General features: G+C 37.6%; 1 protein-coding gene and 1 pseudogene across 1 annotated transcript in view; one reads left to right on the top strand and one right to left on the bottom strand.

Annotated features, from left to right (window-relative positions):
- FILIP1 (filamin A interacting protein 1) overlaps positions 1–19,471 on the top strand; it is a 287,383-nt gene that overhangs the window by 32,337 nt on the left and 235,575 nt on the right. The gene's annotated exons all lie outside the window — the stretch shown is intronic.
- LOC102496851 (selenoprotein K pseudogene) lies at positions 15,028–15,532 on the bottom strand (annotated as a pseudogene).

Here is a 19,471-nt window from a genome sequence, read left to right as displayed (position 1 = left end):
GACCGCGGTTCGAGTCCCGGACCCGGTGGCTTAAAATCATGCCGGACGCCTGCACATGCATGCCCAAGATCCCAAGAGGAGAATGAAGGAGAAAGGATTGTGGCGTGGCCATCCCCCCTAGGGGGTGATTTCTCGCTTTCTGTCTTTCTGTCTGTCTCTATCTTTCTGGCAAGCACACATGCCTTATAGCAAAAAAAAAAAAAAAAAGAGGGAAAGTGAGAAATTCCATCCCATGGGGGATGGCCATGCTGCAAACCCTTCTCCTCCATTCTCCTCCTGGGATTTTGGACACGCATGCACACATGTGTGGCATGATTTTCAAGCCACCATGTCTGGTTCTCAAACCATAGTCAGCCATATGAGAGTCCAGCACCATAACCACCATGCCACCTGCTAGCCCTTATTATTTATTTTTATTTTTATTTTTTTAATGCAAGAAGGCATGTGCGAGAGAGAGGGTGAAAGAAAGCACCCCCTTATAGGACCTGGTCATGCTGCAGGATTTCCCCCATTTCTCCCTCTGTCAGGAACCTGGGTGTGCCTTCAAAACTGATGACCTTAACAAGCCACAACAGGACTTGGACTCTGGTTGGCCAAATAGAATCCAGCTCCCTCTGCACAGAGCTTAACCACTGTTCTATGAGTCTGGTCCTCTTTTTGACCTTGCAATATATTCCACTAAAGAAAACAGTTATGGACACTGGGAACAAAGTGGAAGGAGAGTGGGAGAAGGGAAGAGCATAGGGAATGAAATTTGGGAGAAAAAAATAGAGAAGTAAGACATTTGTGGGACACAGAAATGGTTTATTACCTGTTGATGATGATGTGTATAATATTCTCAACTGGACTGGTCTGAGGTGCATTTCATGCTGGGTAAATTCTCTTTACAATCTAAATAATGTATAGCAATTGAATGTATAGATAAAAATAATTTAAAAATTAATAAGTAAAAGCAATAGGTTAAAAATAACAGGTTCAAAAGTTGAATTACATTTTTCTGTTTGGCTAAGTTATAATTTTCTTATGCTTAGGTTCATGTGTTTGTGTTCAATTTTTTGATTTGCTTTCAGAGTCTTATTTAATTTTTTATTATATAAAAACATTAATGACTCAAAGGTTGAAACTAAATAAAATATGCTTACAGTAGTGTTACCCATCCCATTTCTTCTATTTCACCTCTGTAGGTAAACATTTTCATTTTTCTTTAATACTTTTTCCTTCTTTTTGGCAAAACAAAAAAGATGTCTTTTCCTTTCTCATTTTAATTTGGCATTTGTAGCTAAACTGGTGCAAAGATTTCCTTCATGCCAGATCAGAGGGAGATTATGCTATTGTATACAGAGGCAACCACCAGGCGGCGCTCAAGCACCATTCATTGAACATCTGTGGTCAGTTTAGTGCATGATGGTGAAGGAATAGAGTTTATTGAAAAACAGAAGTACTTAATTTTAGAACAATATTCCTCCTTTGTGGATGAATTCTAACATGGTACTACAAACCCCAATTTTAAAATCTATTTAAACTAAGATAAAAATGTATTACTTATCTGCCATGAATACATAGTTTTGTTTCTCTTGCACACTACACATCAAAAAGAGATAGGATTTTGGGACCAACAGTTGGCGTAATGGCTATGTCGCTGGACTCCCAAGTAGTCCACCGCGGTTCGCGTCCTGGACCCGGTGGCTTAAACTCACGCCGGGTGCATGTGCATGCGTGCCCAAGATCCCGAGAGGAGAATGGAGGAGAAGGGATTTTGGTGTGGCGATCCCCCCTGGGGGATGATTTCTCGCGTTCTGTCTCTCTGTCTCTGTCTGTCTGGCGAGCGCACACGCCCTATAGCAAAAGCCTCTCAAAAAAAAAAAAAAAAAAAAAAGAGATAGGATTTTTGTAACTTTCTTATTTTATTGACTAGATGCTTGAAAACGTGTATCAATAAATAGTGCCTAAAAATCTTCAGTCAGAAAAATTGTCAAAGCTACGCAAAGAGAAACTGCAGGCTGGGTTACTGAGCTGTTGAGATGTGCCTCTTCCTAGGACTTCTCTTGAGAGGACCCTTCTTCTTCTTAGGGGCTATTCAACTTTGCAAACCCCTTCCATAATGTGGAAAATAATGAATATGAGAATATACCCCTTTTCTAAGAAAGGTCCTATTTTTATTCCTAAAGTTAACTTTTTTTTTTTTGAGAGAAATTTTTGCTATAACGCGCGTGCGCTCGCCAGAAAGACAGAAAGAGACAGAGAGACAGAAAGCGAGGAATCACCCCCCAGGGGGGATGGCCATGCTCAGTCCCTTCTCCATTCTCCTCTCAGGATCTTGGGCTCGCACGCACACGCACCTGGTGTGAGTTTAAACCACCGTGTCTAGGACTCAAATGGTGATTGGATCCTGGGCACGCACACGCACGCGCCCGGTCTGAGTTTAAGTCACCGGGTCTAGGACTCAAACCGCAGTCGACTATGTGGGAATCCAGTGACATAGCCATTACACCAACTGCTGGTCCCCCAAAGTTAACTTTTTATAAGTACTTTAAGATAGCATTTAAATGGGCTGAAGAAAAATGGATAATTTCTATATGTAATTAAAACTTTCAGATTTATGCCTGAATTAATTCTGTCTCAAAATACCTTACCATGGTAATTGGAAAGCATAAAATAAAAATTATATTTTTCTTATTTGATTTTTATGCTTTTATTATGGGAAATTCCTTTTTTTTTTTTTTTTGGAGAGGTTTTTTATTTTGCTACAGGGCACATGTGCTTGCTAGAAAGACAGGGAGAGACAGAGACAAGATAGTGAGAAACTACCACGGGGGTGGGGGGTGGCCACACCTCAATCCCTTCTCTTCTATTCTCCTCTTGGGATCTTGGGCACACATGAGCCTGGAGTGAGTTGAAGCCACCGGGTCCGGGACCTGAACCACAGTCGACTACATGGGAGTTCAGCAACATAGCCATTACTCCAACTGCTGGTTCTTATGGGAAATTCTTAGCAGTTACAAAAGAAGAGAGAAAAATATGACTCCTTTGTAACCATCATTTCAGCTTCAATAATTATCAGCCTTCTCCATTGTTTTATCTATACTCTTCACACTTGATTTTTGTAAAGAATTTTTAAAATTTTATTTATTTTATTTTATACATTTAATTACTGTACATCATCATAGCTATTAAATGAAATTTTCCAGCATAAATACACCACACACCTGTCTAGTAAAAGATATTATCATACACATTATCAACAGACAATCCTCCATTTCTGTATCATTTAAATGTCTTGTCTCTCGTTTTTCTCCTTGAGTACCTTCCTCTCGCCGTTCCCTACCTCCTGCCTGCCCTCTTCCCACACTGTCTCCAATATCCACAATGTTCTTCATGCTTGTATATCTTCCAATCTTTCAGTTTCCATCATAGACTGCAGACATTCGTTGATGGTAAGTGGAGACATATAGTGTCTTTCATAGTCTGGCTTGCTTCATGCATCAGTAAATCTTCCATATTTGTCCACTTCCTATCAAATGCCAGGTTATTTATTTATTTATTTATTTATTTATTTATTTATTTATTTATTTATGGCTGATTAGTATTCCACAGTATATATGTGCCATACTTTTACAATCCATTCATCTGTTCATGGATATTTGGGTTGGTTTTCTAAAGTATCTTTAAGACAAACACAAGAGATAATATTATTTCACCTGTAAATATTTAAGTTTATATTGTCAATACAGGAGAATTTCAAAAGCACAAAACCACATAATCCTAATACTGGAGCTCTTAATGTGTCACTTTGGTTTAAAGCTCAATCTGGCAGTATGACATTCTCAATGAAAAAATACGTAAGTATTAAGAGAACTCACGATGAGGATATGTTGTAGGAGATTGACTGAGTTTTTTTTTAAATAGGCAGAAATATTATAAAAATTAAACATATCAAGTATATACATACATTTTATAATATATGTATATATTTACAATATTTATAAATCTTTATACAGTTTAGGGAACCAGCAGTTAGCGTAATGGCTATGTCGCTGGACTCCCACGTAGTCGACCGCGGTTTGCGTCCTGGACCCGGGGGCTTAAAACTCACGCCGGGCGCGTGTGCGTGCGTGCCCAAGATCCCAAGAGGAGAATGGAGGAGAAGAGATTGCGGTGTGACCATCCCCTCTGGGGGGTGATTTCTCGCTTTCTGTCTCTATGTCTCTCTCTGTCTGTCTGGCGAGTGCACGCGCCCTATAGTGAAGAAAACCTCTTAAAAAATTCTTTATACAGTTCATATGTAGGCCCTTACACAAATTAAAAGAATGTATACTTCTAGAAGTAGACAAGACCATTTTATTGTCATGGGTATGTAAAATTTTGTACACTTTTAAAAGTTCAATACATGCATAATTCCCATGTGCATATTTCTGTCTATAAGTTATATAAATGCACGTTCCAATGTGAAGTTTGTTTTATTTCTGACTTTATTCAGACTATTGTTTGTTTATTTGTTTTATTACAATAGTCTGAATAAAATCACATCAGCATGACTATATTAACTAAACTGTGTCTGCTATGAGACTTAGGCTTTTTATAAAATGCACAACTGCTTATTCTGGCTTCCATTCTTTTTTGGACTTTAAGTGATGTAATGTTCCCTATAAAAATCTGACATCAATAAGAGTAGGAACTGACTCATTACATTTTCAGAAGATAATCAGCGTTTTTTAGGTTTTCAGTATTCCCCCTCATGCCTCTCCATATTGACATTAGCTTCAACTGAAGCGTACATGACCACAGAGTTCATTTACCTCAAATAGCCAAAGCTTAAGATCATACTGCAGGGTTTAGCTAAGACCAGGAGAGGAATGCAATTGCCTAGACTGAATGTGGGTGATATTGCATACCCTTTTAGGAATGTAATGTTTAGATTATATCTAGTGGTGTTGAAGAGTAAACAGACAGATTTTTTTCCTCTAAGATCTTTTAATACTTCCACGCTATTTACAGCAACATTATTTTAACCCCGTGTATTGCCTGTATATGACAACTTTGTAGAATTTTTCCTGCCAGATTATTTATTTAAAATGTAAAAGAACGCACAGATTAAATTACTGATTCAATAAGGATAAATATGTTGACTATCCTGTCTATATGTTCACTTTGCTCTATATAGGATTAAAAAGCATAGGACAGGTATCTTGGTCTCATCAAACATTTAGATTTTATTTGTTGACCAATATCTGATATTCTAAAACCAAAGTTCTATTAGTTTCATAGGTGGGTAGGTTGAATTCTTTGTTCAAATAAAAAAATTTCTGAGCCCTTTAAGCCTTATGAGTTATTTATACCTTAACATATACCTCCTGGTATCTCAATAAGAAGAGAGAGAACAGGTAGAGACACACGGACACAAATGTCTGCCTGCTGGGTCTTATTATGTGATGTCATCTGCCATGTTGTTCATCACAAGAAGACACTCACAAGATGCAGCCTCTTAACCTTGGACTTCCACACCATGAGTTAAATAAACCTCTATTCTTGGGATCAGCAGATGATGTAATGGTTATGTTGCTTGACTCTCACATAGTCAACTGTGGTTCAAGTCCTGGACCCAGTGGTTTAAAACTCATGGTGGGAAGCCAGTAGGCAGTGTACATTGGACTCCCACATGGCTGATTGTGGTTCAAGTCCCAGACCTGGCAGCTTGCTTTCTCTCTCCCATCCACCTCTGGTCAAATTAAAATAAATAAATAAAGTTAAATAAAATAATTCTTAAAAAAAAAGAAAAAAGAAACAACTCATGCTGGGTGTGTGTGCATATATGCCCTAAATCCCAAGAGGAGTATGAAGGAGAAGGGATTGTGGTATGGTCATCCTCCTGGGGGTAATTTCTCACTTTCTGTCTCTTTGTCTCTTCAGAGAGCACACATCCTATAGAAAAAATATCTCCTAATAAATAAATAAATAAATAAATAAATAAATAAATAAATAAATAATCAAACGTCAATTCTTTAAAAAAAACACTCAGTTTTAGGTATTTAGCTGTCGATCTACAGAGAACAGACTAAATACTCTCTAGCAATAATGGCTATATTGGAGAATTGTTCTACATTGAAATGGTGAATATGAAGTAGATGACTTTCTCAGTTTGGGGATTTTTAGAAGCAGAAGACCCAAAGGCAAAGATTTTATTGAGATTGGTTTGTTTGCAAAGTTTGGAGAACTTTGAATAAGTTTTCAGAGCAAGAATAGAAGAGTCTCTTCCATGGTAGGGAAGTAGAGGAAGTGATCAAGTGACAGAGACAATCAATAAAAAGGACATGGGTGAATCAGCTGCCACAAAGGACAACTGCAGCTTAGTGCTGTAAGGAAACCTTAGAAAAATTGTGCAAAACACATACCTTAAAATTCTTCCACCCAAGGGGTAAAGGAACTGGAATATTTATATACTTGTACTAACAAGGGGGTGAGGTCATTAGTTGAGTGTTGCTCCCAGGGATACGAATTACTTAGCACTTTAGTCTACACCTACATGGGGCTGGAAAAAGAGCACTGAGACATGGACATGCAGAGACTGGCGGCTGTTCTGTTTCACTAGAACAAAATGGAAAGCCTAGGGACATTGAAATGGGCACTAATGTGTTTGAACACTAGTACAAAGTTTGTCCAGAGTCTAATAAAACATAAATATGAAAATAGAAAAATGAACTTACCTCTTATTGGAAGATATTATTATTGAAGAGATTATTATTGAATACAATAATAGTATTCCCTTCATAATAAATTTCCTCTTCTGAGTTAGTCAGTATATAGATAAACTGCTTTAACAAAAGAGTAGTTTAAAAAACAGCGAAATTGCTTGCTCACATAATAGTGCAGAGACCAGTGGGACAGATATGCTCTATATTTTAATTCAGATATTCTCCATATTATATTTTAAAAATAGTCCAGAGATCTGTGGGAAAGATATGTTCCATAATTTTAATTCAAGGATTTCAGTTCCTTCTAACATGTTGCTACACAATCAACCAGTGTAATGTCTTTGTTTATATAATTAAAGTAGAATGTCCTATATGTAGGTTCCAGTCAATAGGAAAAAGAAAAGAATGGGGAGGAAAATATGTTCATTATCTTTTTTAAAAAGAATTATTTATTTAACATTGTTATTTTTAAATTTGCTATAGGGCTTGGATGCTCACCAGAGAGAGACAGAGAGGGAGAGAGAGAGAGAAAGTGAGAAAGCAAGCCAGATCTGGCACTTGAGCCTCTGTCGACCATGTGGGAGTCCAGCACCTTAACTGCTTTGCCACCTGCCAGCTGTTATATTCATAATCTTAAGCTTAGATGCAGAACTAGCACACAACATCCTGCTTACATGGAAAGCATTTACTTAAAAGGCCACAACTAATTGGGAAATACCAATTAGCTAGGTAATCAAGTACCTAGTTATAAGAAAATGGAGAATAGGTTTTTGTGAACAACCAGCCCTCTCTGCCACATCTTTGTAGTATAGTGTCTGTTTAAGGCTTAATTCAACTTCTTGTAAATCTCACTAACCACAGAAAAAGGGTCAGATATGAAACCATCATCCTAGTTTCTTTTATTCAGATCAAATCACAGAGCTATTTACATACTAATGACAACATCTTAGATTTCACTTCATCTTTCTTCTTCACCCAACAGCATACTTACCTAGAAGTATACCTACTCCATTCATATTTAAGTATACTTTTATATTTTAATGCTATGATTTGTAAGTAATGTGAATTCAAATTGGGGATTCCTTATTTTTTTCTCCCTCTACTCCTGCCCCTGTTTTCATCTCCTGAATAACTTCCATTGCTTCATTTTTTAAAAAATTTTTTTGGAAAAAGAGAAGTGAAATAGTGAAATGGCAACACGTAAAAGTCATCGTGGGGAGTCCCATATTTTCATACACTATAACTTTATAAAAACAATTTTAGAAAGTAAAATGTTTATATATATGTGTGTGTGTGTGTGTGTGTGTGTGTCTATACACACACACACACACACACACACACACACATGATCAGTTATTAGGTTCTTGGCCAAAAATTTAGAACACCAATTTGTGAAGATATACTCCATTTGTATGGGTAAACATGGATTGCAGGTAGCCCTGAAACCGAGGAACAGCTTTGATTTCAGGTAAAATTTGCGAGTCCACAGCTTTCTGATAAATCTTGCGCTGCTCTGAAATCTCGTATTTCTCCTTCTCTGTGTCCAAGATCTCACCTTCCTGGTGTTTGGGCTTCTACAGTTTCTTTTTCTTGAAGAAAGCTTCAGTAAGGTGCTTCGGGATTTTTACTTTGCTAATATCAATTTTCATGGAGGTGGCAATGACAAATTTCTGGTGTGTTCTACGCAGTGGAACTCGATTGAGAACCAGTAGTCCAGTTACAAGCAGCAAACCACTGCTCAGCTGCTTCAGGAAAACCACTCTCTTGCCTCTGTGGCGTCCAGTGAAGATGATCAGAATGGTCCTGTGAGTGATGCTGGCTCGCAGCTTTCTCACGTGCTGACTGACAGGTTTTTTTTTGCAGTGGCTCAACAGCTTTTGAGGCACATCTTCAGTAGGATAATACCTAGGCATTTTGTGCAGTCTAACCACCCGGGTACCACCATTCTTGTCTCCACCAACTGGTTTTGTGATAGTTGCAAGAACCTTCTCCTTTTTCTTTTCGATCCTGGATTTAGTGGCCGAGTATTTCCTCTTGTATATGGCCTTCCTGGAATACATGGCAGACTGGGAGTATCTACCAATGCCCTGGACTAGGACGGGGTTTTAAAAGAAAAGAAAACAAAAGAAGGCCATATCAAGTGATTGATCTGAAAATAAAAATAAAAGTGATTAAGGACTACAATGGCGGATCAGTGTTGCTTATTATTTGCCAGTTAGACATGTCCCATTCCACACAGGTATGATTCTGAAGAACAGAAATGAGTGATAGAGACTATTCAATGATTTATTTTGTTGAAAGCAATGATTAACAAAAATTTGAGAAAGATCAATGTCAGATGTGTAGAAACTTTTGATGACCTGAAGAACAGTTAGAAACATATCCCTCTCAGCACCGTGGCCACAGGAAAAAGTTTGTGATGTTGAAAGAAAGGCTGGATCCAACTTTCGTGTTGAATTTACTGCTGGCTTGAGTAGTTCAAACAATTCAAGAATCATTGTTCATAACTGTAGAGAGCTCTGTATTACACAAAATGGATTCCGTTATGATAGGACTGCATTAAGCAGTAAAAAGTGACATGTACACCCCGATTCATGTCTACATCTGCCAAACTGAAGGGAATACCCTAAAGGAGTGACAGAAATACCCAAACCTAGTAACTCCAAATATGCTGGTCCACCTTTTTCAGATTCAGCATGTACTAATCTTAGACATAGGTGATATCTAAGAGACTCTGCCCACCATCAGGCAGAGAAGCAGCCCTCTCCAAAACCACTTTGCCATTTGCTTTGAGCACTGTGACCAGAGCACAGTGCTCCGAGCCAGTCCAAAAGACTCGTGGACCTTGCTTGGTACCTGAAACTCCGCTGACAGTCACTACCTTCGCCCGGACTCTGTGCCTACCTATTCTCCGACTCTCCTTCTGGGTGGATTGAACTTATTCTTTCTTTGGGGGTAGACACCTGAGACATGTGAGGACCCACAGTTGAAAAACTGCAGACACAAGAGAAGCTTTGAGAAGAGAGTAGATTACCCTTTTGTAAGAGAAATTTATATCTGTAAAGAGCTTCATTTGTAATGGGGTATTTTCTGCGCCCAGAAAAGACAGATGACTAAATCACCAGAGATGGAGATGGCATGGAGAAAGGATCTATTTAAATTGGATAACAAATCTTAACCTATTTGCCATAATTTTTTCTAATCAACTTGTAACCAGTCTTTTCTATTCTTTTTTTTTTTTTTCCCGGCCATAGGGCATGTGCCTTTCTCTCTCTCTCTCTGTCTCTGGCAAGTGCACATACTCTATAGCAAACATCACTAAAAGGAAAAAAAGAGAGAGAGAAAAAGCGAAAAATCGCCCCCTGGGGGGATGGCCACATCATAATCTCTTCTTTTCCATCCTCCTCTTGGGATCTTGGGCATGCACATACACAGATCTGGTGCAAATTTCAAGCTGCTGGGTTTGGGATTAGAAATGCGGTGGACAATGTGAGAGTCCAGGGCCTTAACCACCACACCACCTGCTGGCCCCTCCTATTCTTTATTTCAGCAAACAATATATTTAAGCCTGAAATGTAAACTACCTCTTTGAGACCTACTCTAAAGACTTATTTCTCTGTGTTATCTCCCATGCACATTTAGAAGTGTGGAACAAATTATGCTCTATGAAGAGATATACTATGCTCTGAGAAAACTATATGAGTTTTCTAATCTATATAAGCAGAAAATCAGGGCATACATGCAGGTATGGATTGGTGTGTGGAAAAATGGTGGAAACAAAGTTAGATGACACTAAAATTTATTTTATTATTTAAAATTATTTATTATTATTTTAAACTTTGCTATAGAGCATGCATACTCACGAGAGAGAGAGAGAGAAAGAGAGAGAGAGAGAGAAAAAACAAGCCACCAGGTCTGGCCGTAATTTATTCACCAGGGACTTTGATCACCTTTTCCGTTCACAAGGTATTGCACTGGTCCATTACATCAACGACTGCTATGATTTGTGGCCATCCTCCATGGGGGTATGGCCACACCACAATCTCTTCTCTTCTTGGGATTTTGGGCATGCATGTACACATGCCCAGTATGTTTTTCAAGTCTCTGAGTCTGAGACTTAAATCTCACAGTCCGCTATGTGGGATCCAGATGCTTTAAGAACCACACCACTGGCTGGCCCTGATTCTTTGTTTTAATCCTATATTCTGTAGTTTTTAACCATAATCGTGTGCATTCTAATTACACACACACACACACATATACATAGATATCACACCAACTAGATGAAATTTGTTGAAGGGAGGGACAAACTTCTGTTTATTCCTAAGAACAAGCCTTGCTCATTGTTGGGTCTTTTTTTTTAGTGAGATTTTTGATTATAGGGATCTTGTGCTCACCAGAGAAACAGAGACAGAGACAGAAAGCAAGAAATCACCCCCTGGGGGATGGCCATGTTGTGATCCCTTCTCCTCCATTCTCCACTTGAGATTTTGGGTATGCATGCACACACACACACATGTGCCCGGAGTATTTCAAACTGCCAAGTTTGAAACTTGAACTGCAGTCGACCATGTGGGAGTCCAGTGACATAACCTTTACAACATAACCATTATGCCATCTATTGATCCTTCATTATTGATTCTTAATGACTGTATTGATAATGATATAATTTATGAGGCAGAAAGTCTTCTGTACTGGCTTCTTAATCTCTTTCATTCAGAGGAAGTGTCGAGATATTTTATAGAACTATTTAGATTTTCAAACAGTTAGCTTTTGTTAAATCTCATCTACTCTGGATATATAAAAGGGAGCTGCATTTCTGGTAATATTCAGTTGTGCAATACAAATTCCTAGAAGATTATCTTGGAAATTTAGAGATTAGGATTTGGAGGGAGTAGTTTGGAGAAACTTAATAGAAAATTTTCTAAATGTGTGGAACTCAACTTTCTACATCTTTCTATATAATTTGTTGGAAGTATAGGATTCCTTTTCCCTACCCTTCTCCCCCAGTGACTTACAGCCTTGCATTCTTCGCTACTCTTTGAAGCACAGTTGTTCTCCAATAGTTCATTCTTAACATTTCAAAGAAGCTTCAGATGTTTTCCCTAGTTTATTAATTATAAAAACATTTATAAAAACCTTTCCAGACAAACTCCACCTGGCCTCTTCTTGTTTGGTCTTTCCATTAACCTGTATTCAGCATTTGTATATATTTCCGCTTATGTGTGGAAACCATACATTGTTTCAGAAACTTCTTTGGTTAGGGCATCCAAAATCAGCTGAAGTAACAATATATATATTGAGAAACATTTGTTATCACTGCCTGCACTAAATGGAACAAATAGAACAATGAACCCATTAGAATGCCCTTGTGAAACATCATAAGCTTTAGGGACCTCTCAATAATCCCTGCTCAGTATTGGAAAACATTTAATGCCACTCTAAAACATTAAGACTTACAGTTTAGGTTTGAGATATTTGAATGAGTAAGCAAAGCCTTAAGTGGAAACTTGATATATAATGCTTTTTTTTTTGCCTTTCAAAGAGAAAATCATACAACCATAGAATATTTAGAACAGGATCTTAGTTCTGAAAACAGCTGAACCTTCATCTCCGGAGATCTAATGATTCTGACAAAGCATCTCACAAAACGCATGCATCTCTTTATTCAGTTTACCAAGTCTCTATTTGAGAAACTTAATTTCAAATTACATTAAATATATACTTTCACTATTCATAGAATATGGCTAAGAATGAATAGCCTACTACATGTTACAGTTAATTTATTTTGTAGATATTAAACCAATGCATTTTATTTACATCTCCTTGCTTAAATCATTTTTCATTCAAAATCTTCCATTTCTAAAGCTGGGTGTTGAGACTAACATGTCCAGGATAAGACAGGCAATGGCTGCCCTAATTAAGACCACAGTGTTGAAAGCAAAGCTTTATAGAGTTTTACTCATTTCTTTTAGCTTTGATTATGTCAGGAGAACTTAGGTTGCAGAGTTTTCCCACAGTGAAGAGAAGATATTCCTTTCTATGAGGAATGAATTTTTTTTCAAAAAGCTCATGAAAAACATGTATTATAAAAATAGTTATGCGGGAACCAGCAGTTAGCGTAATGGCTATGTCGCTGGACTCCCACGTAGTCGACCGCGGTTCACGTCCCGGACCCGGTGGCTTAAAACTCACGCCGGGCGCGTGTGCGTGCGTGCCCAAGATCCCGAGAGGAGAATGGAGGAGAAGGGATTGCGGCGTGACCATCCCCCCTGGGGGGTGATTTCTCGCTTTCTGTCTCTATGTCTCTCTCTGTCTGTCTGGCGAGCGCACGCGCCCTACAGTGAAAATCTCTCCAAAAAAAAAATAGTTATGCATGAATTTCAATGGTTTTTGCACCAAAATAAAACTGTACTTTAATTTCATTTTTCCAAAAATGCTTTGAAGTCCCCTCTGTAGTATCTAAGTAATTTCCCCGGGTTTTTGCCCAAGGAGCAGGAGGCATATTTCATAGTGTGAGGGAAGCCATTTCCATTTTGGATTTGGATAAAGATTGCCTTGGGCCTAATCTAGACCAACCTGGGACTCAAGCACAGCAAACTAAACCGGCTGTGCAATTAATGTGTTTAGGTGGAGCTCTCCCCCATCTCATGTAGGACCAAGGGATTCTTTAAACTTCTGGGAGGGCAAGTTGCAAGGTAGCTAAGTTGAGAGACAGTGGGTCTGCCTATGACCCAGTATGAGACTGTTGTAGTTTTCTTTTGTTGTTACAGTATAATAACAGATCTTCCTCTCATTCTCATACGTATGAGTATCTTGTCTGGATAATGAGCTAAATTAACAGACTAGCCAGTGGTTCTGAAGTCATTCATCTCGAAAGAGAAGTAGGAGGTAGATTGGCCAAATAGTCAATTAATAGGAAATGTCACAGATTTGAGGAACTCTATAGTGATCTTGAGAATGGAACTAAGGCTCCATTAACCAGCTTATGCTACTAGGCTTCAAGGAAAATGACTTTAATTATGAATGCTGCAGGGAAGCAGCAACCAGGGGGGCCTGGACATCAAGCCTAAACTGGGAAACTTCAACAAATCTTTGCCTACATGTAAACCATAGCCCTCCCTGCATACCCAGACATCATCTCAGAGAACAGAGGAATATATGTACATGTATAAATGCTGCACACATGGATGTGATGGAAGGCTGAAACATCTGAGGAATCTGCATTTCTTTACTGGACAGGTCAGACCATTACCTAAAGGGACTGTTTAAATGATTGAATTGAAATAAATTTTAAACAATATTGAAGAAAGTTTATTCTTTCTTCTCTAGCCAACTGATAGGCTAGTGAAAGTTGGAACAGTTATACTCAAATTAAAGGAGTTACATTTTTCTTAGCATATCTGAGTACACAGGTAATTTGTGACCCCACTACATACACATAAAAACCAATCCAGTGCACTGATTTAAAAACAAACAAAAAAAATGGGCAGTGGAGTTAGTCAACTTGGCCCCAAGTGCCATTTTGGCAGTTACAAACTATATAATCTTGAACTAATTACCTAACTTCCTTAGTATTTTTAATTTTTCTACATGTAAAATGGAGATGATAATAATGCTCAAATCTATGTATTTTGAGAATTACATGAGCTGTATATGCTGGATACACAGTATACACTTAGTGAACATTAGCTGGCACCACCATTATTCTCTGTAGCTACAGTTATATATCTTTTTTTATTGGCCACTTACAAGTACATAAATTTGCACCAACCCTACATTTACCTATAGAATTTGAACTCCTTGAGGACAATAAAGTGTCTTTTATTTGCAAACCACACATTTTTTTTACTATATGCACATTACTGAAATAGATATGATTTATTTATAAATGAAAACAAATGAACAATTTACAGTATCTCAAAGGTTGAAAAAAGTGACACAGTACTAAATACACAACTTTTGATTTTCTTCAGATTCAATTTTTATGAGTTTTTCTTGTTTTATAATTTTCCTTTAGGGTGTGTGCACTTGCTGGAGAGACAGAGCGAGCACAGCAAGTTCACTTCCCACGGGGAGGCCACAATACAATCCCTTCTCCATTCTCCTCACAGGATTTTGGGAATGCACGCACACACACCCAGTGTATTTCTCAAGGTACCAGATCTAGGACTCAAACTATGTAGTCGGTCACATGGGATCCAGACATTTTAACCACCATGCAACAACTTGGCCTGTGTTTTGTGATTTAATTATACAAAGATGAGTCAATTCTGCAACCTGAAAATATTTACTTATTAAAACTATACCAATACTTTAATCAACTATACAAAAAAGATGAGACAAACATGTGCATTTATAGAACTGCGTATCAGTTAGGCCAGATCCCTGTGGAGGGAATTCTGGGCATAACCTCATTCATCTGTGAGGACACAGAGCAATCCTTGTTTAGATGGGCACACTCATCTAACTTGTCTGGCGTGGTCAGACCTCTCCTTCCTGATGACTTCCTCCTTCTTAGGAATGTGCATGTCCAGTTGTCTGCTTCTTAGAGCAGATGATTACCTTCCTCATCCACCAGCCATTGGAGGGGGACTGGGGCCATGCAGATGATTGATTTGACCCATTCTTCAGGGAGGGTTTCCAGGTGGCCCTCTTCCATCATCATATCTGGAATCAGATGAGTTTCCATAGCCTCTTCTCTTTTTCACATCTTGCTGAAGCAGAGTTTTGAAAAAAAACTACAAATTCATCTATTCTCAGAAAAAATCTGTTATCAAAGATAATCTCCATGGGGACTGACTCCAGCTGTCCAATACTTGTCTGTTCGAGATGTAAACCATCATGCCTCCCGTTCCCCGCTTCGGAGCGACCCCACACATGTTAAACTATGTTATTTATTTATTTATTTTTGTAGTAGGTTGCAATTTTATGTTTTTTATTTTTTTGTAATTTATGGCAGTTTTTAAAATTTCATTTTCTTTTATACATTCAATCACATGAATTTTGTTCATTCAGTTGCTGATGATAGAAGGCTCATGTTGTTAATAGAATACAAGTCATTTTTTTTTTTTTGAGAGGTTTTTGCTATAGGGCGCATGTGATCGCCAGACAGAGAGAGACATAGAGACAGAAAGCAAGAGATCACCCCCGAGGGGAGATGGTCATGCGCAATCCCTTCTCCTCCATTCTCCTCTCGGAATATTAGGCACTTACACATGCGCGCCTGGCGTGAGTCCTAAGCCACCTGGTCCGGGACGAGAACCGCGGTCGACTACATGGGAATCCAGCGACATAGCCATTACACTAACTGCTGGTTCCCAGTTAATAGAATACAAGTCATTTTGATTCTCTTCTTTACCTTCAAAAATCTCTATCTATCCATCTATCTATCTATCTTTGCTTTCAAATTACACTTTTATTCTACTTCTCTCCATTTCCATTGCTATCATTCTATTGAGTCATTGCAAAACCATGATGCATTTTTGCATAGAAAAACACATTATGACTTTTCTGATAATTCAATATTTTATGCCGCCATCATCTTCCTCCCAGGTTTCTGCAATAGTATTTGTATCTTCATTTCCATTCTTGTAGTCTCCAATCTATTTTTTACATAACGCATGCACCATATACACAGCAGATCACATCATTCCCTTGGTTAAAATACTTCAAGAACTCTCTCTTATTTTAGGATAAAATTCAACTTCTTTTTAAAAAAATTCATAAAAGAAAGTACATGCATAAAGTAAATGAAATAAGCCAGTCACAGAAAGAAAAATCCCATTCTCATTCATATGTGGAAATTTAAAAAGTTGACTTCATGGAAGTAGAGAGTACAATTGAGGTACCAGAGGCTAGCAGGAGTATAGGGTAGTGGAGAGGGAGAGTTTGGTTAATAAATAAAGAAGTATAGTTATGTAAGAGTTCTATGCTTAGTAGCGTAGCCATAGATAACAATTTATTATGTATTTTAAAATAGCTAGAAGGAGAGTTTTGAATGTTTCTAACACAAACTAATGATAAATGTTTGAGATGAATATGCTAATAACCCTGATGTGATCATGACATAATGTAATCATGTATTGAAAATCATACTGTATCCCATAAATAAGTACAATTATTATGTATCAATTAAGATAACTCAGATTAGCTAAAAAAAAGTTTGACAAAAAAACAAAAACAAAAACCTAGAACCAAAATGAAAAAGAAAACACAAACAAAAACAACAGAAAAAGGCTAGTCTGGAACAGTGGTGAATATAAAGGTGACAGGCCTTATCTATTTTTTTTTTTTGCCTTTTTTCTTTATTATTATTACTTACACATTCAATTGCTACACATCATTTAGGTTGTAAAGAGATTTTACCCAGCATGATATACATCTTAGTCCAGTCGAGAATACTATACATATCCTCATAAACAGATAACAAACTATATCTGTGTCCCACAAATATCTTACCACTCCATTTCCCCCCCAAATTATCTTTCCTGCACTCTTCCCCTCCCACACTCTCCTTTCACTTTGTCTCTAGTGTCCATAAGAATTTTTAATGCTTTTATGTTCTCCAGTCTTTCAGTCTCTACCATAAAGTGTGGACAGTCAGTATAAGTTAAGTGGAGACATACAATGTCTCTCTGTCATAGCCTGACTTCATTCACTCAGCAACAAATCTTCCATATTCATCCACTTTCTATCAAATTCCAGGGCCTTGTTGTTTTTTATGGCTGAATAATATTCCATGGAGCATATGTACCACACTTTTTCAATCCATTCATCCATTTGTGGACATTTGGGTTGGTTCCATGTCTTAGCAATCGTGAATAGTGCTGCAATAAACATAGTTATGCAAGCACTTTTAGAACTAAGTGTTCTTTTGTTCTTTGGGTAGATACCCAGGAGTGGAATTGCTGGATCATATGGTAGTTTTATTTAAGATCTTTGAGGAACCTCTATATTTTGACTGGGGTTAGGTGGTATCTCATTGTGGTTTTGATCTGCATCTACCTTACGATGAGGGATGTTGAGCATTTTTTCATATGCTTTTTGGCTGTTCATTTGTCTTCCTTAGAGAGTTGTTTATTCAGCTCGTTTTTCCGATCTTTTAATTGGGTTAATCATTTTCTTCCGGGTAAACCGCTTGAATTCTCTATGTATTCTGGTTATCAGACCCTTATCTGAGGCATAGTTAACAAATATACTCTCTCATTCTGAGGGTTGTCAATTCACACTAATTATAGTGTCCTTTGCTGTGCAGAAACTTCTTAATCTGATGTAATCCCACCTGTCTATTTTGGAGATTATTGCCTGTTCTTTGGGGGTCTTACTTAAGTCTTTGCCTACCCCCATGTCTCCCAGAGTATCCCCAGTGTTTTCTACCAGTAGTTTTATAGTTTATGGTCTTAGATTTAGATCTTTGATCCACTTTGAGTTGATTTTTGTTAATGGTGACAGGGGTTCAAATTCATCTTTCTGTATGTGGATACCCAATTTTTCAGCACCATTTGTTAAAGAGGTTTTTCTTTTCCCAATGGATTGACTAGTACCCTTTGTCAAAGATCAGTTGGCTATATGATTTGGGGTTTATTTCTGGCATCTTTTCTCTGTTCCATTGGTCCTCATGTCTGTTTTTGTACTAATATCATGCTGTTTTTGATTATCACAGCTCTGTAATATATTTGGAGGTCAGGAAGTGAGATGGCCCCCAAACCACTCTTCTTGCACAGGATAGCTTTTGCAATATGGGATCTTTTTTGATTCCAGACAAATTCTATGATTGTCTTTTCTAGATCATAGAAAAAAGAATGTCTCTTGTTATTTTATAGGGATTGCATTAAGTATGTAGATTTGTTTCAGAAGGATTGCCATTTTGATTATATTAATTCTGCCATTCCAGGAACATGGGATGTTCTTCCACTTTTTTTTTTTTTTTGTCCTTTTCAATTTCTTTTTTTTTTAATTCTTTTTTTATATATATTATCATCATAATCTTCTTTATATTACATTGGATTACATATAACTTTACATTGACTTCCATTGCTTTTTCAAAAGGGAATGCCATGCACGTCGGTCAATACAGAGACATCAATCTTCCCGCTTTATCATTCAATGTCTTTTCCATGCATTTCCTAATAATTATTATTATTATAATTTTTTAAAAAACAGTCAATCACTATTTCTCATTTTGCTTGTTAAAAGACTTCACCCATCATGAAATACTTCCCAGACCAGTCCAGTTGAGAATACTATACATGTCATCATCAACAGATAATAAATCATATCTGCTTCTCACTAACATCCTCTCTATTGTTCACTTGCTATCTTTCTCTATCCTCTTCTCTCTCTCTTTTTTTTTATAGTTTATTTTTTTATTATATATTTTTTTTCCCATCACAACACACAAATGAATTTTCCATCCAAAATACACTGTGCATTGGCTCAATCAAGCACGTCAACATATATGTTCTCAGCAAATAATTTCCCAATTCTTGTGTCCTGCATACCTTGCCTTTTGTTTTACCATCCTAGATTCCCCATCCCCCTCCCTCTGTTATGACCCATCCTCCTCCCACATTGTCCCTGTCATCCCCGATTGCCCTCCGTGCCTCACCCAACCCCTAAGACTATCTGTAAACTCAAAACCTAACCCTAACCCTATCACTATCCTTAAACTCTAACCCTAAACCTAACACTATCCCTTAATCATAACCCTAACCCTAACCCTAGCACTATCCTTAAACTCTAACCCTATCCCTAACACTATCCCTAAACTCAAACCCTAA

Source organism: Tupaia chinensis, unplaced genomic scaffold (genome assembly GCF_000334495.1).
Source record: "Tupaia chinensis unplaced genomic scaffold, TupChi_1.0 Scaffold145685_1, whole genome shotgun sequence".
Classification (NCBI taxonomy): Eukaryota; Metazoa; Chordata; class Mammalia; order Scandentia; family Tupaiidae; genus Tupaia; species Tupaia belangeri.
This window is presented reverse-complemented; position numbering and strand designations above follow the sequence as displayed.